Genomic DNA, 23541 nt, shown 5'->3' on the forward strand with positions numbered 1-23541 from the left:
AAAACACCAGCCATGGTTATCACTCCTGGTTTTGTGAGAGTCCGTCTGCATTCTCTTTAGAAGAGATGAGAAGGTTACAGGAGAAGGTTTGTGGTTACGCAAGCGGTTACATAAGTCCCAGCCAGCTCCAGCCGGGCTGTGTCTGCCCCGTCGCTGCCCCCCTCGGCTGTGAGGGGGCGCACGGCTTTGCGCGCAGCCTCTGCCCCAAGAAAACCCGCTTCCTGATTTAAATAAATACTGGCTTTTTATACTTCTTCGTTGAATTGTGATATCAAATGAGGTGTGAAATACAGGCTCATGGACCGTGTTTGCCGGCTCACAAAGTGAATATGTGAATATATCCCTAACAAAACGTCCCACGGAAGCTGTAATCTCCGGATTGTGACAACCTTGGGTGGAATAGGGTTTTTAATAGAATATAATGTACACACTGCCTGAAAGTCTGTGATAAGAATTAAAAACGTGTTGTACGGGAAGGCCCGACGCGCTCCGCCAGCGAGGCTGTGAAGGTCTTAATTTAAAATATTTTAATGAACACTCATTGTGAGGAATAGAGATGAAAACCACCAGATAAAGACTGATGTTGCCTAAAAAGGAGGGAAGAGATTAGAAAAATAAGCAGATGTGAGTAGTCCTGACAGATAACAGGGGACCACAGGGGATGGGAGCGAGGTGACGGGCTGTTGCACGGAGACCCCGTTGGCGGAGTGCGTGGGGCGAGGCTGTGCCCGGAGGGTTTCTGCCAGCTGGGAGCTTGCTCCACCTGGAACAGAGGTGGACGGATGCTCAGAGGTACTCAGGGAGGGAGGAGTTTGTGTTTCTCAGTCGATGGGAAGGCTAAACCCGAAAACAGATTTCTTTGCAGACACAGAACAGTTGGCATTCTTGCAACCCAACTCCAGGTGAAATCAAGGCGTCTCGGAGGAGGTGACATTGGGTCTGGTCCTGAATGGCTGAGTAGGTGTTCAAAAGTGCTTAAAAAAATAAACATCTCTGGGGACGGTGTATATAACCTACAATCAATATTTATGTGATATTGACTTGGAATTGCATTAGTCTTCCAGAATGCTCCTCAGTGCAAAAATTGGGCCGTGGTTGGAGAGTCTTAGCGTAGAAAGCACCAGCGGAGGGTAGACCTGGATGGGACCACCCAGAGTCTAGGAGAGGTGCCAGTGTGGGAGGGGTTGTTTTATTGGGAGCAGACCCTACTAAGTGCAACAATGACTGAGCACCTACCCTACTGTGTGCCGGGTCCTGTGCTCTATATTATCCTTCTTTACTTTAAAAACTGTTTTTTTCCTTTATTGATTTTTAGAGAGAGAGAAACATCGATGAGAGAGAACATCGACTGGCCGCCTCCTGCATGCCCCCCACTGGGGATCGGGCTCCCCAACCTGGGCATGTGACCTGGCCTGGAATCAAACCGGCGACCTCTTGGTGCAGGGTCGACACTCAACCACTGAGCCACACTGGCCGGGCTATATTATCCTTCTTAATCATGGCAGCATCCCTGTGAGGTGTTGCTCTGTTAGGCCCGCTTACCGATGGGGACAGTGAGGTCGCATAGTGGTGACTGGGGGCCCGGGAGCTGAGCCCAGACTCTCAGATTGGAGCGGTGCCTGGCACGTGGTCGGCCCTCTGCGAATACCTGCCAGCCCCCTAAGCCCGAGCCTCCTTCCTCGGCACCGGCGTTACCTGAAAGGAGAGGAGAACGTGCCTGAGAGAAGCTGCCCAAGGTCAGCACGTGGGCAGGACTCTGGTGGCCGTCCCAAGGCCTCATTGAAGTTTATTATCTTGCTCGGCTCCGGGAAGCCTCATCCTGCGGCCGGGCCCTTCGGAGACAGAGGGAGCATCAGGTTCCTCGCAGAAAGCCTGGCCGTGAGATCCCGACCTGCCGCCCTCACCGAGCGCGGTTTCGTGTCCGCCGCGGGGTTCACGTCTGTAGGTCCCCGAAGCGGGCAGAGGCGGACGCTGAGAAATCCGAGGCTTTCTCTCCCGGGGACTGTCGTGTCGGCGTGGCGACTTAAATCGGAGCCTGTATGGCGAATTTCTGGCGGGTGGCTGATGAAACCCACCGAGGGTCACGCGCAGAGTGGACGCCGATGGCGATGGCTCGATGTTTGGCTTTGGTGTCAGGATTTGTCTGTCAGTCCCCAGACGCTCCTATGGCCTTTTGTTTCCCTGCCATCATTTTGATGTGCTCATTTATTCCGGGGGACGTATATACTGTTACGACTTTATGTCATTGACCATGTTGGCATTGAAACCACAAACAGTTTCTCCCGTCGAGTTCCAGGTCAGCCGACCCTCCGGGGGGCCGCCTGCCTCCGGCCCCAGCTCCATGCCCCACAGCGTAGGAGGGATCTCTGGGTTCAAAGCCCTCACCCCCTGCACGCCCTCACTGGGGATTTGGCCCACAACCCGGGCATGTGCCCCGACCGGGAATCGAACCGGAACCTCTCAGTCCATGGGACACACTCAGTCCACTGAGCCGCACTGGCCAGGCTGTGTCTTCGGCTTTGTCACCATTGTCAAATGACTCTCCACGCTGCCTGCGCCAGTCGGGAGCCTGTGTTTGAGGGGAGGGTTGTAACCCTGCTGAGTTTTCTGGGAGCGAGCCCCTGTGTACCTGGTTTTGGGGTGATGCTGTGCTGGGCCGGTGTGGATGGCCTTCCCTCCTCCGGGTCGGGCGAGCCCTCCTGTCCAGCGCCCGCGGTTCACCTCTGCCGTCCCGAGGCGGACTGGCCCTTCTCCTCCTCACAGCCTCGGAGGGTGCGCTGGCCGGGGGCTGTCATCCGACACCAGCAGGTGGGCTGATGGATGTTGCTAGAAAAAAAGAGAAGGATATTTAGTCATTTTCAAAACATAAAAGCACCGGCGACGAACCGGAGGCACGCGACAGGCAGCGGTTCATCAGGCGCTCTGATCCCCGGCAGCGGGACCCTGCCTGCCCCTCTGCTGGGCCGGAGCGAAGGTTTCGTCTGCGGAGCCGTGGGGCTCGGGGCTGTGGGCGGCAGCATGGTGGCCACCTGGCGGCGGGGCAGGTGAGTCCCCCCATCCAGGGGCCGGCTGGCGGTCCAGGAGCCGGTTCGAATGGACGTGTCCAGTGTTCCCCCCCTTCAGTTTGGGCCGACATTGAACATCAGGAGATGTGACTTAAATGCACATTTCGGGCACCTCTGGAGGAGCTGGGAGGTCTGGTGATGTGGGATCGGGCTGCTCTGCGTGGCCACCGCTGGGCCGCCTGGGAGCTCATCTCGTTTACCGAAGTCCCCTCCGCTCCCCACGGGCCCCCAAAGCTGGGTAAACATTCCGACCCCGGTTCCAGTGTGTTCGTGCGTGGGTGTCCGCACCACCAACAAGCAAGGCTCTGACACCAGGGGGGCGTCCTCCAATTCCACTCAGTCCTGACACCGTCTGCCTGGAGAGGCGTCAGATCCCACATGAAGAAGAGCCGGGGGTCAGAGTTGCTCCCTGGTCTCCAGCTGCCAACCTTCAGACACTGGCTGACCCCTCTGAGGTGTGAGAAAGTGGACCAAGTGGTGGGTGTGGCTGTCCAGGTCTCCTTGTCCGCGGATACATCCAGGTGGTCGCGCATCAGTGCGGTTCTTGCCACGCGGGTCGGCGCCTCAGATCGCGGGGACCTTCTGTGCTGAGAGGTCGGGGTGAGGACCAGGAGTCTCTGAGCATCTTTTTCCTCCCGGGGCAAAGTGCGTTCTCCTTGAGCCTGTCCACAGCTGTGCTGTGGAGGATGGTGGTGTGTGGTTCAAGAGAAGCCACCCTTGTCCAGTGTGGGGGTTAGGGGGGCTGCTGAGAGATGTCTGTGAGGCTCCGTGGCTGAGCCGTTGTTTCATGCGGCGTGGGAGGGTCGGTGACCTCTTTCTCTGTGACCTTCGTGAGGATGGGGTAGGCTGATTGGATCTCCTCTGTGGTTGCCTGTAGGTCCCTAAAAGACTCTTAAGTTCTGGGACCCCTGCTGGGAAGAATGCAGTGGATCCCTGCTTTAAGGGAGTGGAGGACAGTCCTCTCTCTCGGGAGTGGGGGACAGTCCTTGATCTGGGGAGTGGGGACAGTCCTTTGGGGAGCGTGGGACAGTTCTTTCTCTGGGGAGTGGGGGACAGTCCTCTCTCTGGGCTACTGCTTCTTCCTTGAGATAGAAAGTGAATTTACCTTAAATCGTAAAGGAAACATGATAATTAAGCATTTTCTTTTTTTTTTTTATCCTCACCCAAGGACATTTTTCCATTTTTGTTCTGGTAGAGTGGGAGGGAGAGGAAGAGAGAGAGAGAGGGAAACATCGATGTGAAAGGGACACATCGAATGGCTGCCACCCACACAACCCCAACCAGGGCCGGGGACAAACTGCAACCGAGGTACGTGCCCTTAGCGGGAACCGAACCCGAGTCTCTCTGGACCGCAGGCCGACGCTCTAACTGCTGAACGGAACCGGCCAGGGCGATAATCAAGCATTTTCAACCAAAGCAGATGCCACTGAAGCTAAAGAACCCATTGAAACAGTAAGAAAAATGTTTCTTTCCTGTTTTGAAACATCTGTTCACCATCGTAGTCTTTATCCTGTCTGTCTTCTCTGGTGCGTCAGTGACAGTGAGCGCTGCTTTGGGGAGGGCCGGGCCGGAGGGGTCGCTCTGCCCCAGGGGTGACTCATTCAGGTGGTCTTCTCCAGGGTCCCCAAATGTCGCACCTGTTCCGGGCGCCTGCTCGGTCGAGGGGCGTGTGATTTTCCTATCCATCTCCTCCTTTCTCTTAAAGTTCAGAATAGGTCTTTGCCCTCCTTTGTGGAAAGACTTGGGGTCTGTCTTTCCTGGACAGAGCGCTCCCAGTTATCAGAATGACATCGCATTTTTATGCACGCTTCCTCGTTTGCAAGGGACATGTCCCTTCATCGCGCTCTGAGCTTTGAAAAGGAACGCAAGGTCATCGTTACAAACAAGGGCTATTCACCGTTGCCGGTCTCACTTTCGGTCCCTGTTCTCTGCCTTGAGCACATCCCCTGAGACAGTTCCTCTCCTGCTTCCTGGGGCCGCACCTTTCATCACAGGCGCTTACAGAGACCGTCGCTAACGGTCCGCGTGCCGCTCGTCAGCTCCTCACTGTGTCCTCAGGGCGACTTTACCTCCTTGACTTAACTGCCCTGATGGGGCCGGTTTCGTGGCTTATACATGTTTTGCTGTTCTAAGGATGCTTGAAGGTTCGTCGTGTAGGTTATTTTCTTAGGAACATTTCCAGAAGAGATGGTGCTGGTGATTGATATTCCTAAAGGCTTAGTGCAGGCTCGGGAAACTGCTTCTCCCAAGTATCAGCCGGGGCTCGCGGCGGTCACGGAGCGTGTTCACTTGGTGGGGCGCAGTCCTTGGTTGCTCAGTGTGCACTGTCTCGGGATTGCTGCGAGGGTTGCTGCAGACGTGATTACTATTCGGAACCAGTCGACGGTAAGGCAAGGGCATTCGCTTCGCTAACCTGGGGGGCCTGGCCTAATCAGTTGAAGGGCCTGAGGACTAGAACGAGAGTTTCCCGGGGAGGAAGACGTTCTGTCTGTGGACAGGAGCTTCGGCTCCTACCTGAGAGCTTCCGGCCTGCCTTCTGGAAGACCTGCCCTGTTGGTTTCGAACTCGTCTAGCCATGCCCTGCCGTGGCGTCAGCCAGTGTCTTGTAATAAACCTTTGACTCTACATCTCCTCTTTGGTGTGTGTGTACACTGGGCTCATTTTCCCAGGTCTCCTCGATTCTGGCCCAGTAATTCTTCACTTTGTTTTTTTTCCTTTCGAATACCTTCAGTAAATCATCCTTATATTTTGATCAGCTTTTCTTGGGACCTGGTTGAAATGGTCCAGACAACCATGCCAAAAAGCAAAGGTCTCTCAACTTGACTAAAAAGAACTAAGAGCCATTTGACCTATAACCATATATTAGTTTCAAGTAGACAACGAATGATTCAATATTTTTATCTGTTGTACAATGATCACCACCATAAGTCTCGTGAACATCAATCATCACACAAAAAGTTTCTTTTCTTGTAGTGAGAACTTGTGAGATCTACTTTTGTAGCAACTTTTAAACTTATTTTTTTTTCTTTATCGATTTTAGAGAGAGAGGAAGGGAAAGGGAGAGAGAGATAGAAACATCGATGAGAGAGAACATCAATTGGCTGCCTCCTGCATGCCCCCCACTGGGGATCGGGCCCACAACCTGGGCATGTGCCCTGACCGGGAATCGAACCAGTGACCTCTTGATGCATGGATCAACGCTCAACCACTGAGCCACACCGGCTGGGCAGCAACTTTTAGATATGCAACACACTATCAACTATAGCCACATGCTGTACCTTACATCCCCACGACTTACTTATTTTATAACTGGAAGTTTGTACCTTTTGATCTCCTTCACCCATTTTGCCAACCCCCCACCTTCTGCCTCTGGCACCCACCAATCTGTTCTCTGCTTCTATAAGATTGGCTTCTTTGTTTTTTCAGATGCCACATGTCAGTGAGATTATACTGCACTTATCTTTCTCTGTCCCACTTATTTTACTTAGCACAGTGCCCTCAAGGTCCATCCATGTTGTCACAAATAGCAAGATTTCCTTCCTTTTCACGACTGAATAAAATTCCACTGCGGTGGTTTATATGTACCACAGTGCATTCATCCATTCATCTGTTGATGGACACTTAGGTTGCTTCCATGTCTCAGCTATTGTAAATTAACACTGCAGTGAACATGGGGGAGCAGATATCTTGAGCTTGATTCTTTTAAGTGCTATAAAAGAGTCAGTAGTAGGGATATGTCATGGCTTATGTGACCATTTCTGCATTAGTGGTCATTTAGTTTGTTTACACATGTTTACTGTTTCCCATGTGGTGGGTTGATTCTGTTTACACACCTCCTTGTGAGCATGCATCTGGTTATTTTTTGTTATGTACTAGACGTGTTTTTTTTTTTTTTAACCCTCACCTGAGGACATTTTCCCATTTTTTTGTTCAGGTAGAGCGGGAGGGAGAGAGAGGAACAGAGAGAGAGAGAAACATCGACGTGAAAGGGACACATCGAGTGGCTGCCACCCGCACGACCAACCAGGGCCGGGGACAAACTGCAACTGAGGTACGTGCCCTTAGCAGGAACCGAACCCGGGTCTCTCAGGACCGCAGGTCGACGCTCTAACCGCTGAGCCAAACCGGCCAGGGCGTACTAGACGTGTTTTAAAAAATGTTGGCCCTGGCTGGTTTGGCTCAGCGGTTGGAGCGTCGGCCTGCGGTACAGAGAGACCTGGGTTCGGTTCCCGCTAAGGGCACGTACCTCGGTTGCAGTTTGTCCCCGGCCCTGGTTGGTCGTGCGGGTGGCAGCCACTCGATGTGTCCCTTCACGTCGATGTTTCTCTCTCTCTCTCTCCCTTCCTCTCTTTCCCTCCCACTCTATCTGTATAAAAAATGAAAAAATATCCTCGGGTGGGGATAAAAAAAAAAAAAAGAAGAAAAAAAAATGGTGTGGAATCGAGTTCTTCGATGATGTCACCTTTCTTCAAGAGGGTTTATATTGGCTTTGCAAGTGCTTTTCTAGAAAAGTTTCCAGGAGGTGGAAATGCTAGGTCCCAGGGCTTCATGCTTTGGACATTTTGAAGCAGACAGTTTTCCCAAGTGGCTTTGCTGATCGAACCCTCCCAGCTACGGACAAGAGTTCTCATTCCTCTGTGTCCTCCCCAGTGCTTGGTGTCGTCCGATGTTTTCAATGTAGTTCGTTTCATGAGTCACAATAATATCTCCTTACTGTTCCGATTTTCATTTCAGCGACTGTTAGCAACTTCGAACATCTGTTCCTACATTTATTGGCCACTTGTGTTTCCTTCTCTGTGAAAACCCTTTTCGTATCATCTGGCTACAAGTTGGTATCTCTTTAGAGATGCTCATTGTGTGTTTTGGCTATGAATATTTTCTCTCTGTATTAAGTATTCTTTAGTTGGTCGCTTTCCATGGAGTCTTTTGTCTTATGTGTGTTTAAAATTGTATGGTATTCCAGCCCTGGCCAGTTTGGCTCAGCGGTAGAGCGTCGGCCCGCGGACCAGAGAGACCCGGGTTCGGTTCCTGCTAAGGGCACGTACCTCAGTTGCAGTCTGTCCCCGGCCCTGGTTGGGGTTGTGTGGGTGGCAGCCAGTCGGTGTGTCTCTCTCACATCGATGTTTCTCTCTCTCTCTTCCCCCCTCTCTCCCTCCTGCTCTATCTGAAGATAAATACAAAAATGTCCTCAGGTGAGGATAAAACTGCATGGTACTCCAGTGATCAGTCGTAATCTCCGGCTCCGTGTTTTATCTTCTACACGAAAATCTTTCTTAGACCCCGTCTGCTCTCATTTTCCTAATAACCCTGTTTATTTTTTATTTTTTTGCATTTCAATGACTTGCATATGTAGACAATCCGACATTAGCGTTCTTTCGGGTTCACTCACATTTTGTGAGCACTTGCATTTTACTTTCAAATTTGGGGGGATGAATTTTAAATGAGCCTATTTGATGACCTTTCCGTGGCTGCAAAGGAGTCGCGACTCCCGCCGCGTCTCTCTTCCTTTCTGGCGTTGCCCCTCACGGCGACAGGAGGAAGCCACAGCGTGAAATGGTGACAGAACCCGGGGCCCCGCCTCGGGACGACGGTGGGCGCCCTGGCGGCCCCCCGCTCGCTGCGTGTCTCTCCGCACAAACCCTTATCTCCTCGGGGTACAATTTCCTCAGCCTGGAAACAAGAGCTTTCGTTTGCGGTCTCCACGTTTACCCCGAGCTCTCACATTTTTATAATACTATCATGATGAAATTTAATCTTCTCAAAGGTTCATATCCGTGTTGCTGAAGAACTTCGGCCTGAAAGTAAATTATACGTCCAAGACCAGGGGCAAAAACCATTATTGGAAACCTGCTCCAGTGTGGTTATTTCCCAGAGGTTTGTCAGCGGAGTCTGCTCGGAGACTTCCCACGCACCGGCACAAAGGCTAGGTGACCCAGAATGTTCGGGAAGGGCTAGATGTTGTGTCCTCTGTCCATAGTCTGCTCTTGGACGGTCCAAGTGCACATTTGCGTCTTAAACTCTGCCAGTCTGTGGGGCAGGTGACCGTCACCCAGCCCCGAGAGAGCAGCCAGCCGCACCTGTCTCTGTGCCACGGCCAGTCACACTGCCCTTGGGGGTGGCCCTGTCTTGTTAGTGACTGTTTGGGCAGCTTGTGCGGATCCCCTGCCCCAGGAACGGGGCCAGGCCCAGCAGAAGGCTGCTCTTGTCCTCACTGCGTTGACTGGGGGGGGCTCTGCACACGGCTCTGGAGCTGAATGGAGCTGTCAAGCAGGGCTCGTCTGAACACCGAGCTTGGGGCCCTGGCCCGACCCGCCTCTGCCGCCAGGCCCTGCTACGAATTTCCGTTTCCAGAGACAGGCAGCCAAGTGGTCATGATGCTGATGGCACAGCCAGAAAGCACTACAGCCAGCCGTGATCTGGCATCTGAAATGAAATAAGAAGTGTAACACGGGGCGCCAACGTGGGGTCCATGGCCTCTCGTCCTGGGCTCAGCGTGCCACCGCGTGTCTGTTCATGGCACAGTGCGCAGAAAGGTGGTGAGGGGACGCCTGCGTAAACCAGGTGTGAGATTGCATGCATGTGCAAATGTGCACACATGTGCATAGTGCACACACGTGCACATGTGAGCGTGCACGTGCACGTGTGACCTGTGTAAACCAGGTGTGAGATTGCATGCATGTGCAAATGCGCACACATGTGCATAGTGCACACATGTGCACATATGAGCGTGCACGTGCACGTGTGAGTGTGTGCACATGCGCACAAAAGTGTGCAGCGCATGCGTGTGCACATGTGAGTATGTGTACACACATGTGTGCACGCCTGTGACTGCACATATGCACCTGAGTGCATGCACACATGCAACTCTGTGCACGTGTGCACATGTGTGCACACATGTACTCATGTGCACACATGTCCATGTGAGTACTGTGCGTGTGCGTGTGCGTGTGCATGTGTGTGTGATGTTCTGGTCATTCCCAGCAGCCCACTGGATGGGAAGGTGACAGCGGAGCGCGTCTGGTTGAAACCGTGTGCCTGCAGCGGGCCCGGCCTCTCCAGGTGTCTCCTCAGGCATCTGCAAAGACAGAGCCCGGAGAGCCCCCTTCTTGCTCACAGCAGAACAGAAACATTCGGTCCTCCAGAAATCTGCTCATCGTGTCCCTTAGGGAAGCATTTATAAATAGAGCTTTAGGGAGGCAGAAAGCGTTGCATCCTGGGTGATCGTGTTTGCCTTCTCTGTTTGCCTTCGCGCCCCTTCCCGACTCCTCTGCCGGTTTCCTCTTTACCGAGCGGGCGTGGCGTCTCCTTGATGTTTTCTTCCGTTGCGACAGGAACCGAGAACTAGCTCGGGGTTAGGACGCGGCGTTTTAAACGCTGTGCACCGGTACGCTTCACCCTCTGCGAAGCAAGCGAGAGACTTCGCAGGGTGGAACTTAAAAGGAGTCCGCCGAACTGGGCTCATTACAAACTTGAAACACACCTCGCCGTCCCAGGCCCTGCGGCCGGACGAACAGAAGACGCTCTATGTCTTAAAGAAGAAATAAGCCGTTTGAGCGCCACAGACTGCAACAAACGGCCATTGATGGTCCAGGATTCTGGAGGGTTTCCTAATTGGGGTGGGGGATGCAGAGGCCACACACATTTCAGGAGTGGGAACCGGGGCACGGGGGCGGGGGGGACATGGAAGGGGTGGAGGGGGAGAGAATAAAGCCCGGGTGAGGGGGAGACACACAGGAGGGGAACAAAATTAAGAACCAGAAAACACAAGTGGCAAGTGCCCTCTTTGGAACCGGGCTCAGCTCAGAGCCGGGCGCAGCGTGCTGACGGGGTGGGGGTGGGGTGGAGGAGAGCTGTCCCCAAGGGATGTTTGTGGAGATCACAGCTTGTATGTGCCACTGAAATAAGTCAGGTTTGAAATAAGCCAGGATGGCACAGAGAACTCTCCTGAAGGGGCTGAGAGAAAGGTACAGGGGCGTGTCAGTGCCTGGAGGTGTGAGCGAGCAAACGTCCTAATCAAAGAAAGGAAGTGTGCGTGTGTGTGCATGCACGTGTGTGCACATGTGCATGCACACGTGCATGTGTGTGCACACATGCGTGTGTGCATGCACGTGTGCGTGCACACATATGTGTATGTGATTTTTTTGTTTTTGGAGGGGTGTCGTTATTCTTCCTGGACTATTTTCTGAGTTTCCTAAAAAGGCTCTTGGACCCCATTGCTTCCACATGTGGTTCCCCAGGGATGGGCTCTTTTCAAGGGTTTGTGGAATTCTTCTTTTTAATCCTCACCAGAGGATATTTTCCCATCGACTTTTAGATAGAGGGGGAGGGGGAGGGGGAGAGAGAAACATTGACGTGAGAGAGACATATCGATTGGTTGCCTCCTGCACGACCCCGACCATGCTGGGGATCGAACCTGCAACCGAGGTAGGTGCCCCTTGACCGGGAATCGAACCCAAGACTCTTCAGTCTGCAGGCCGACGCCCTAACCACTGAGCAACTCCGGCCAGGGCTCCTTTGGAAAGTTTGTAAAAAGCTTGTTAAAATCCTGCTCCTCTCGGGAGTTCTTTTTGTGTCGGTGTTTCCCCCATGTCTCCCGTGGATTTTCATCAGCGAGTCCACAGGAAGGGGCGTGGGTCTCTCTCCAGCGGAAAGGTCTGAATTACGAGACCGTTTATTGCAAAGGGCTTTCTTAATCATTTGCATACGAAGGTGAGGAGGAAGGTGACCTTCGTGGGAAATGACACCCACGCCAGGCCGGAACACAGCAGAGGAGGTGCTGGCATCACCCCAGAAGCGGGGGTCCTCGGACCTTCTTTCCCTGTGGGTCCTCTTCGAACGTGAAGGCGGACACGGGGCCCGTGGACCTGGCCGTCCTGGGAGCCCTCCTACGGGGCTCACCCCCCGCGCTCCTACGGCCCGGCTGACGGCATGGGGGACGGAGTGGGCCGTGGGGAGCGCTGGGCGGGGGGTCAGCGGGAGGGCGAGCCTGTGGCCGTCACCTCCTGTTGGCGTCGAGCGGACAGGTGTCTGGGTGTTCGGAGGCTGGTGCTTCCAGACGGCAGAGGGCAGCCCGGGTGCGTGTCAGCCTGAAACGCTGCCCTTTGACCTCGTCGTGCGTGGCCCTCCCAGTGGCGTTCGCCTTTCCGGAACCTCACGTCTCACCCTGACCCTCACACGCCGGGCATTTCCTTGTGGGCCGTGCGTGCCCGCCTCCCTCCACTTCTGTCCCCTCTGGTCTCCTCGCCCCCTGCCCGTCCGTGTGTCTGGACCCCACGGGTCTCTCTGCGCTGGCCACGGGCTCCGGCGGGCTCCCCGGTCCTCTGAACCTCCCCTGGCCTTCGACACCCAGCCCAGTCCCGCCCGCCTCCGCGGAGGACCCTCTTCGACGGGGTTCGAATTCATTCTGCTCTCCTCGCGGGAACCAGGTGGCTTGATGGAAGATGCGCTCGTCCCGTGGCCTCACTGCCCTGGGTGTCACCTCAGGCTGGGGACCCGGCGGTCATGGAGGGGTGCTGCCTAACGCCCCGAGACAGTGCCCAACCCTTCCAGGTTCAACTTTGTTGTTGTTGTTATGTTTTTATTGACTTTTTTAGAGAGAACGGAAGGGAGAGGGATAGAAACATTGATGGTAGAGAAACATCGATCGGCTGCCTCCTGCACGCCACCCCCTGGGGATCGAGCCCGCAACCCGGGCACATGCCCTGACCGGGAGTCAAACCGGGACTTCTCCGTCCATGGGACGATGCTCAGTCCACTGAGCCACACCGGCCGGCTCCACATTTGACTTGTGAAAATAATAGCAGACAAGTAATCCTCGGGCTCGGATGCCGGGGCAGGGCAGGTACTTCGGTTGCAGTTTGTCCCTGGCTCCAGTTGGGGTCGTGTGGGTGGCAGCCCCTCAATGTGTCTCTCTCACGTCGATGTTTCTCTCTCTCTTCCCCCCTCTCTCCCTCCTGCTCTATCTGAAGATAAATGCAAAAATGTCCTTGGGTGAGGATAAAAAAAAAATCTTACCAGAATTTTAAAAAATGTGTCGGAGAAAAGGGAGCCACGCAGACAGCCAAGCTCTGCGAGTCCCTGTGGCTTAGGGCCCAGTCGCGTCCCCTTCTGAGCCGGTTCTGGAGCGCCTTCCAGCGGAGGTGGCTCCCCCTCCGTCACCTGGGTTTTCTTTCCCAGGAAAGCCCCTTATTTTTCCCCAGGAACCTACATTTCCCAGCCCGAGGCAAAGTGGTTATGTTTTGGGCATTGCGACTCTGTTGTTCTGGCTTTAGTGAAAATGGATCGATGAGGGAGGTCTTAGGGGGTGAAATGGTAACATTTGTAGCCGGGCAGTTTTGATTTTTAATTGGCTTCCCAAAGTGTGAGTAAAAGCATCTTGGTCTTGCTAATTGGTTGAGTAGTGTTTTGTTTCTGTTTTTGCAAAGAGAAAACACGGTGTTTTGGAATCTGTCGTCTTGTGAGCTGAGGTCTGGGTGCGTTGTCTGCCTTGGACTAGGCAGGGGCTGTGGCTTCTTTGTGACCTCCGAGTGCTGGGACCGGGAACGAGTTCTCTTTTTCCCGGTTATGCCCACCCCAGCACTTGGCATTTAGTGGCGCCCACTAGATCTTTATCCACTCCGACGGTGTGACCCTTCTCCAGAAAGCGTCCCCGAGAGCCCCCTTGAGAGCTCTCTGACGTGACCGGAGTTGCACCTGCTGAGGGAGGTGAGAGCCCGGTCGCTTCTCTTCTCGGGGGCGGTTTTGCCGTCTGCGTTTTAGCGGTTTGGTGAGATGAGGGAGGTCGCGCTGGAGGTGAAGGCCCAGAGCTGCCCGGGGCCTCTGGACTCAGTTGCTGTCTTCACGGGGCAGGTCTCCCCGCTTCTGCTCCCCGTCGTCGATCTGGAGAGCCTTCTCCATGCGGATGTTGCTGTTTCCCTACCAGCTTTCAACGGGAGGGTCTGCAGGACCCTCGGGTGGGCGAGTATCTGTAAGAATATGAGAACTGCCTGGGACTAGGGAAACAATGTGTGTGTGCCCGTGTGCGTGTGTGTGCATGTGCGTGTGCGTGCATGTGTGTGCGTGTGCATGTGTGTGTGTGCGCGCACGGTTATGGCCAGAGTCGTGGTGGTCCAGGGAATTTTGAAATGACCACTGGAAAACTGTCATTTCTGGCTGGCTTATGCTTCATTTCTCTAAGTTGTGAGACCTGTCTAATTACAGAAATAAACATCTGAGCAAGAAGAAGCAGGTGAAGAGACACTAGAATGAGGCCTCTGTGCGGGGCCTGGCTATAAATTTAGGTGTGATACCTCTTGTTTTTTAAATTTAAAAATTGATTTTAGAGGAGAGGAAGGGGTGGGGGGGAGAGAGAGAGAAAGAGAGAGAGAGAGAGGTGAGAGGGATCTCAATCAGCTGCATCCCATACTCCCCTGACCAGGCATGTGTCCTGACTGGGAATCAAACCCACCACCTTCTGGTGTCAGGACAACATTCCAGCCAACCGAGCCACACCGGCCAGGGCTGGTTCCTCTGTTTTTATAGTGTATTATTACATTGTTGACAGCGAGTGTGCTGTAGCATCGCTGCGTTGTTACACAGTGTGACGGCCAGTGTGCCGTAGCATCGCTGTATTGTTACACAGTGTGACGGCCAGTGTGCCGTAGCATCGCTGCGTTGTTACACAGTGTGACGGCCAGTGTGCCGGAGCATCGCTGTATTGTTACACAGTGTGACGGCCAGTGTGCCGTAGCATCGCTGTATTGTTACACAGTGTGACGGCCAGTGTGCCGGAGCATCGCTGTATTGTTACACAGTGTGACGGCCAGTGTGCCGTAGCATCGCTGTATTATTACACAGTGTGACGGCCAGTGTGCCGTAGCATCGCTGCATCGTTACACAGTGTGACGGCCAGTGTGCCGTAGCATCGCTGCGTTGTTACACAGTGTGACGGCCAGTGTGCCGTAGCATCGCTGCATCATTACACAGTATGACGGCCAGTGTGCCGTAGCATCGCTGCATCGTTACACAGTGTGACGGCCAGTGTGCCGGAGCATCGCTGCGTCGTTACACAGTGTGACGGCCAGTGTGCCGTAGCATCGCTGTATTGTTACACAGTGTGACGGCCAGTGTGCCGTAGCATCGCTGCATCGTTACACAGTGTGACGGCCAGTGTGCCGTAGCATCGCTGCGTTGTTACACAGTGTGACGGCCAGTGTGCCGTAGCATCGCTGTATTGTTACACAGTGTGACGGCCAGTGTGCCGTAGCATCGCTGCATCGTTACACAGTGTGACGGCCAGTGTGCCGTAGCATCGCTGCGTTGTTACACAGTGTGACGGCCAGTGTGCCGTAGCATCGCTGCATTGTTACACAGTGTGACGGCCAGTGTGCCGTAGCATCGCTGCATCGTTACACAGTGTGACGGCCAGTGTGCCGTAGCATCGCTGCGTTGTTACACAGTGTGACGGCCAGTGTGCCGTAGCATCGCTGCATCGTTACACAGTGTGACGGCCAGTGTGCCGGAGCATCGCTGTATCGTTACACAGTGTGACGGCCAGTGTGCCGGAGCATCGCTGTATTGTTACACAGTGTGACGGCCAGTGTGCCGTAGCATCGCTGTATTGTTACACAGTGTGACGGCCAGTGTGCCGTAGCATCGCTGCGTTGTTACACAGTGTGACGGCCAGTGTGCCGTAGCATCGCTGTATCGTTACACAGTGTGACGGCCAGTGTGCCGTAGCATCGCTGCGTTGTTACACAGTGTGACGGCCAGTGTGCCGGAGCATCGCTGTATTGTTACACAGTGTGACGGCCAGTGTGCCGGAGCATCGCTGTATTGTTACACAGTGTGACGGCCAGTGTGCCGTAGCATCGCTGTATTGTTACACAGTGTGACGGCCAGTGTGCCGTAGCATCGCTGCGTTGTTACACAGTGTGACGGCCAGTGTGCCGGAGCATCGCTGTATTGTTACACAGTGTGACGGCCAGTGTGCCGGAGCACCGCTGCGTTGTTACACAGTGTGACGGCCAGTGTGCCGTAGCATCGCTGCATCGTTACACAGTGTGACGGCCAGTGTGCCGGAGCATCGCTGTATCGTTACACAGTGTGACGGCCAGTGTGCCGTAGCATCGCTGTATTGTTACACAGTGTGACGGCCAGTGTGCCGTAGCATCGCTGCGTTGTTACACAGTGTGACGGCCAGTGTGCCGTAGCATCGCTGCATCGTTACACAGTGTGACGGCCAGTGTGCCGGAGCATCGCTGTATCGTTACACAGTGTGACGGCCAGTGTGCCGTAGCATCGCTGTATTGTTACACAGTGTGACGGCCAGTGTGCCGTAGCATCGCTGCGTTGTTACACAGTGTGACGGCCAGTGTGCCGGAGCATCGCTGTATCGTTACACAGTGTGACGGCCAGTGTGCCGTAGCATCGCTGTATTGTTACACAGTGTGACGGCCAGTGTGCCGTAGCATCGCTGCGTTGTTACACAGTGTGACGGCCAGTGTGCCGTAGCATCGCTGCATCGTTACACAGTGTGACGGCCAGTGTGCCGGAGCATCGCTGTATCGTTACACAGTGTGACGGCCAGTGTGCCGTAGCATCGCTGTATTGTTACACAGTGTGACGGCCAGTGTGCCGGAGCACCGCTGCATCGTTACACAGTGTGACGGCCAGTGTGCCGTAGCATCGCTGTATTGTTACACAGTGTGACGGCCAGTGTGCCGGAGCACCGCTGCATCGTTACACAGTGTGACGGCCAGTGTGCCGGAGCATCGCTGTATTGTTACACAGTGTGACGGCCAGTGTGCCGGAGCATCGCTGTATTGTTACACAGTGTGACGGCCAGTGTGCCGTAGCATCGCTGTATTGTTACACAGTGTGACGGCCAGTGTGCCGGAGCACCGCTGCATCGTTACACAGTGTGACTGCCAGTGTGCCGGAGCATCGCTGTATTGTTACACAGTGTGACGGCCAGTGTGCCGTAGCATCGCTGTATTGTTACACAGTGTGACGGCCAGTGTGCCGGAGCACCGCTGCATCGTTACACAGTGTGACGGCCAGTGTGCCGGAGCATCGCTGTATTGTTACACAGTGTGACGGCCAGTGTGCCGGAGCATCGCTGTATTGTTACACAGTGTGACGGCCAGTGTGCCGTAGCATCGCTGTATTGTTACACAGTGTGACGGCCAGTGTGCCGGAGCACCGCTGCATCGTTACACAGTGTGACGGCCAGTGTGCCGGAGCATCGCTGTATTGTTACACAGTGTGACGGCCAGTGTGCCGTAGCATCGCTGTATTGTTACACAGTGTGACGGCCAGTGTGCCGGAGCACCGCTGCATCGTTACACAGTGTGACGGCCAGTGTGCCGTAGCATCGCTGTATGTTACACAGTGTGACGGCCAGTGTGCCGTAGCATCGCTGCATCGTTACACAGTGTGACGGCCAGTGTGCCGTAGCATCGCTGCATTGTTACACAGTGTGACGGCCAGTGTGCCGGAGCACCGCTGCATCGTTACACAGTGTGACGGCCAGTGTGCCGTAGCATCGCTGTATTGTTACACAGTGTGACGGCCAGTGTGCCGGAGCATCGCTGCATCGTTACACAGTGTGACGGCCAGTGTGCCGTAGCATCGCTGTATTGTTACACAGTGTGACGGCCAGTGTGCCGTAGCATCGCTGCATCGTTACACAGTGTGACGGCCAGTGTGCCGTAGCACCGCTGCATCGTTACACAGTGTGACGGCCAGTGTGCCGTAGCATCGCTGTATTGTTACACAGTGTGACGGCCAGTGTGCCGTAGCATCGCTGCATCGTTACACAGTGTGACGGCCAGTGTGCCGTAGCATCGCTGTATTGTTACACAGTGTGACGGCCAGTGTGCCGGAGCACCGCTGCATCGTTACACAGTGTGACGGCCAGTGTGCCGTAGCATCGCTGCGTTGTTACACAGTGTGACGGCCAGTGTGCCGTAGCATCGCTGCGTTGTTACACAGTGTGACGGCCAGTGTGCCGTAGCATCGCTGCGTTGTTACACAGTGTGACGGCCAGTGTGCCGTAGCACCGCTGCATCGTTACACAGTGTGACGGCCAGTGTGCCGTAGCATCGCTGTATTGTTACACAGTGTGACGGCCAGTGTGCCGTAGCATCGCTGTATTGTTACACAGTGTGACGGCCAGTGTGCCGTAGCATCGCTGTATTGTTACACAGTGTGACGGCCAGTGTGCCGTAGCATCGCTGCATCGTTACACAGTGTGACGGCCAGTGTGCCGTAGCATCGCTGCATTGTTACAGTGTGACAGGCTAATGTGTGGTCACATTGCTGTATTATAATGTTGTGTTACAGTGTGTTGGTTGCGAGAGGGAGTGGCTAGTGTCAAACTGCTCAGGATGGAACTTGACCCCGTTGTTTGCTGGCTGTGTTCCTTTGGGTAAGTCAGGAGGGTTTGGCCAAGATATGTATTTTGGAGGATTTGTGAGAACTGGGTCGTCCGTCTTTTATCCGTGTGCTGTGAAGAGGAACAGTGTGGGCCTGGACGCGCCTGGCCCTGAGCGTGCCGTTTCTTTCTATAGGCTTTGAGGATCGATTTCAGAGGCCTGGCAGCCGTCACCGTTACTCCTGCCGCCCGCACCTGCCGCCACGTGATTCTGCGGCGGAGTAGTCTTGTCTGCTGGTGCGAAGCTCGGGGCTGTAACCACCTTCCGAGGGAGCCACTGTTCGTTTCTGTTTCCTGGTGTCAAATGTGCGCCGTTGCTGACTGTGCTATCTATTGCGCCGACTTAATACCTTCATTGGAGTTGATGGCTGTCCGTCTGAGTGATGGGCTCAGTGTCGATGGATGATCCTTGGTCTGTTCTCCTGGATGAAGTTACGTGTTGAGTGGGACCTGAACAGCCTAAGACCCCCCAGGAAGGGGCGCGGCCCGGTGAGCCCTGTCCTCCTCCTCCTCCTCGCATCGTTGCTGCTGTTTCAGAATCTGTGTTGAACCCTAGGAAGCCTGAGTTCTGCTCCCCAGGCTGCCGACCTGCTCGGCCCGGGCACACAGAGCCTCTCCTTACCTTGGACTTTGAAATGCTACTTAGCCTGCGTTTGACCACCCGTCCTGCATCGGCCTTCACGGGAGTCGTTCAGACTGGCAGGTGCGCCGCTGTCCCCCGGGAGCGCCGTGGCCGACCCGGAAAGTCGGAGCCGCGGCGTGTGTGTCCGGCACAGAGGACGTCACTGTGACGCTCCAGTTGTTGGATCCTTTGAGCTCTGCCCATGACAACCCTTTGTATTAATTACCATCGTCCATGTCAGCCGCTGCGACAGGTCCCCTTACTCTGGGCGGCCTCGCACGGCCCAGCGAGGCCTGGACGGAGTCTGAGCAGTGGTCCAGGTCCAAGCAGTGATCAGGGACGCTGGCTGCTTTTGCCCTGCGCTCCTGCCATCTGGACGCTAGGCTTGTGGCCATGCCAGCTTCAAGTTGTCATGGAAACCCTGGGAGCTCTCAGAGGACGTTTTCAAAGCCAAGCCTGGGGGTGGTTCCATGGCCCCTCCCCACGCTTTATTGGCCCGGATGCGGAGACACGGCCCCAGGGGCTTGGCAGATGCGCCCTCCTGTGTGCCCAGGAGGGAGAACGGCGAGGTGTACACGCGGAGGTGTACACGCGGAGGTGTACACGCGGAGCTGCCTCAGTGTCCTCGCCATGTCCGCTTTCCGCCCTCGTGCGACGGCCTTGCTCTTGCGCCGCTCTCTCCGAAATGCTCCTCTCCCGTCCTCACGCTTTAAAAAGCCAAACTCATTCTCCTCTGAACTTCTCTTGAACTGGAGCCTGCCCGTCCTCTGGTGACCGCTGGCCCGTGTGCGGCCCTGTGTCATTCCCCGTGACTCTCTGTCTTCCACTGCCCGCTGGTCGGCACGTGCCCACGGTGGGCTCCCAGCGGGGACCCCCTGGCGCAGGAAGGGCCGCTCGGCGCGGCCCGGAGGAGCCGTCTCTGTCCTGGCAAAACGTCTTGGCGAAGGGGGAACGGAACTCTCCTGTGGGTACTCGACAGGAGAGCAGAGTTCGGGGAGAAGATGAGGCCGCACTTGAGCTCATTACTCGGACCTCGTGGTGAACGTCTCGCCAAGACCACGGCTGTGGGAAAGAAACAAGTATCGAGAGTGTATCGGTTGTGGGTCCAAAACAAGCGAGCTGGAAGGAAGCCCCCGGACGGCTCCATGTACCGAGCGTGCAGTTCTCCGCGTCCGCGCCGGCGCTGTCCCCGCGCCGTGGCCCGCTGCTGGGAGCCGGTGTTGGCCCCGCACGTGTGGGGTCTTGATTTCCCAGGGACACCTGTCTGCTGCGGCGAGGGGACGGAGAAACGTCTCACGACTTAGAGACGACAGTCTGGTGTTAGGAACGAGACGTAGGAAATGGGTCTGATCACACGTGTCTTTGGCCGGATGTTGGTCCCGAGAGCCTTTGTCCTGAATGACAGTTGCCCTTTGCAAGTGCTGCCACTATTGTCCTCGACTCTGGCTTTGTCGGCACGAACTGGCTCGTGACCCAGCCCCAGGCGGCACCCGCGGGAGTGTTCTGAGGACTCGGGGATGGTGTGAGCCGGGCAGAACCGAGGGGCAGGACCTCGTCCGCTCCCGCCTGCGGCGCCAGGCTGAGAACAGCGCTAGGCCCACAGTTTATCTTACTGGACGCGTGACGGACGAGCCGCAACCCGCAGCTCACGACCCAGCCCGGGAGCAGGGGTCTGCGAACCGGCAGAATAAGAGACTGGCCCGGGCAGCAGGTGCTCGGGACAGTCCTAACCTCCGGACCAGTTCCCATCAGGAGCTCACCCGTCTGCATCGACACGTCTCGTTCTGTGTCCACCAAGAGTGGTTCCTGCCCCAGCCTCTTCTGGGGGTGACCCGACCCCGTCAGAGAGAACAGACAAGTCACTCCCTAAGGCTTGTAGACTGACCGTGAAGGGGTTTCTCTTGGCTCGGGTGTCAGGCCCGAGACCAAAACCTGCCCACCCCTCCCCGCCCCCCAAGCTGTGCTGTGTCCCAGTGAGCTCATGCCCCTCCCCAGGGTGGGAGGTGTTCGGGGACATGGTCACGATAGCAAAGGGCAGCCGGCCGATCGCCCACCCCTCGGCCGCGGGGCTCCCCAGTGCTGCACCGGGCTCGGCTTCCGGCACGAACGTCCGTGGCCTTTCATTCGGGCCAATTCGTGGTCTTTTTCCTGAGGTCTGGCCTGGTGCCGACCCACGTCGGACCTCTTCATCATCCGTCATTTCCTTCCCGAGGACACGCACAGCTGGACCTGCTGGTGAGCCGAGCACTGGACATGATCACGGTGCTGGTGCACGGATCCCGTGGGAACTCTGCGTCCTTGTCCCTGGGACCCGTACACGGAGGAGAACACGGTGCCGGTGCACAGATCCCTGGGAACTCCACGTCCGTGTCCCTGGGACCTGTACACGGAGGAGAACACAGTGCTGGTGCACGGATCCCGTGGGAACTCCACATCCGTGTCCCTGGGACCCGTACACGGAGGAGAACACGGTGCTGGTGCACAGATCCCGTGGGAACTCCACATCCGTGTCCCTGGGACCCGTACACGGAGGAGAACACGGTGCTGGTGCACAGATCCTGTGGGATTTCCACGTCCGTGTCCCTGGGACCCGTACACGGAGGAGAACACGGTGCTGGTGCACGGATCCTGTGGGAACTCCACATCCGTGTCCCTGGGACCCGTACACGGAGGAGAACACGGTGCCGGTGCACGGATCCCGTGGGAACTCCACATCCGTGTCCCTGGGACCCATACACGGAGGAGATCACGGTGCTGGTGCACGGATCCTGTGGGATTTCCACGTCCATGGCCCTGGGACCTGTACATGAAGGAGATCACAGTGCCAGTGCATGGATCCCGTGGGAACTCCACGTCCGTGGCCCTGGGACCCGTACACGGAGGAGAACACGGTGCCGGTGCACGGATCCCGTGGGAACTCCACATCCGTGTCCCTGGGACCCATACACGGAGGAGATCACGGTGCTGGTGCACGGATCCTGTGGGATTTCCACGTCCATGGCCCTGGGACCTGTACATGAAGGAGATCACAGTGCCAGTGCATGGATCCCGTGGGAACTCCACGTCCGTGGCCCTGGGACCCGTACATGGAGGAGAACACGGTGCCAGTGCACTGATCCCGTGGGATTTCCACGTCCGTGTCCCTGGGACCCGTGCACGGAGGACCTGGGCCCTCTCGCTTCTGCATGCTGTATTCGGGTATGTGAGCAGCCCGTGAGACAAAATATCCGGGTTTCAACCACCGTTTCCTGTTATTTCACGCACAATTCTAGTTTGTACCTGCTGCCTGCACCAAAGTCGTCTCTTACTCAAGTACGGCTGGCCCTGGCCGGTGTGGCTCAGCGGTTAGAGCGTCGGTCCGCGGACCCGAGAGTCCCGGGTTCGGTTCCCGCTAAGGGCACGTGCCTCGGTTGCAGTTTGTCCTTGGCCCCGTCTCTCTCTTCTCCCCTTCTGCCTCCTGCTGTATCTGAAGATGAATGTAAAAATATCCTTGGGTGAGGATAAAAAAAAAAAAAAAGGCTCGACGCCATGTGAACTTTAGGAGCGAGATCCTGTTACAGCTGCTAAACAGACATCACTGACCGAGGAGAGCGAGGGCCACAGGCACAGCCTCTCGCTGTTGCGGTGCCCTTCAGACAAGTGCCGTGGCGTCGCTGGCCGAGGGGAGATCGCGAGGCTGTCACATGAGTGCGATGGCCCAGGACGGGGTGTGATGGAATCTGGGGTCCTGATTCACCGGCGAGAGGAGAGTTTCCTATTTTCTGAAGGGGGGGGCCTTGATCAGGGGGTTACGCATCCTGGGGTGACAGGGGCCTGCAAATCCTGTCCATTGTGTTTCTGCCCGGCTAACATTTGTCGACAAACCGCCGGGTAAATGGAAGGTTACAGGATTCGGAGCTGATTTTTGACCCAAGTGGCATTCGGAAGGTCAGTCTATTTGCGGGCTCATCTGAATTCCACTCAATTCCAAGGTTAATGAGGTCAGAGGCTCTGGCTGGGTAACCCAGAGTGTCTGCTCCTGTCTGGTTCTTTCATGTGCTCCTGCGGGATTGAAATGGTTGCTGTGATCTGGGGGCGCTTGGGAGGGGTCGGGTCAAGGTGGTGATTCGCCTTAGAGCAAGCTGATAGGCCCGCGTCCGTGCCTCGGAAAGGCGGTGTCGCCGAGCCCGGTGGAGCAGGGCCTGCCGTCCGAGTGGGCGCTGGCTGACCATGGGCGGGTGGGAGGGCTCTGTGGCCAACACGCTGCATTGTACACTTAACATTTGTGAAGAGGGTGGATCTCACGGTAAACGTTCCTACCACACTTTAACAGTTAGCGTTGGTGCCCTGGCCGGTTTGGCTCAGCGGTTAGAGCATCGGCCTGCAGTCCAGAGAGACCCGGGTTCGGTTCTCGCTAAGGGCATGTACCTCGGTTGCAGTTTGTCCCCGGCCCTGGTTGG

At 55.8% G+C, this 23541-nt stretch overlaps 1 protein-coding gene across 1 annotated transcript in view; it reads left to right on the forward strand.

Annotated features, from left to right (window-relative positions):
• TMEM132B (transmembrane protein 132B) overlaps nucleotides 1-23541 on the forward strand; it is a 75032-nt gene that overhangs the window by 13701 nt on the left and 37790 nt on the right. The window lies entirely within an intron of this gene.

The sequence above is a fragment of the Molossus molossus genome, unplaced genomic scaffold (genome assembly GCF_014108415.1).
Source record: "Molossus molossus isolate mMolMol1 unplaced genomic scaffold, mMolMol1.p scaffold_m16_p_22, whole genome shotgun sequence".
In the NCBI taxonomy this organism is placed as follows: domain Eukaryota; kingdom Metazoa; phylum Chordata; class Mammalia; order Chiroptera; family Molossidae; genus Molossus; species Molossus molossus.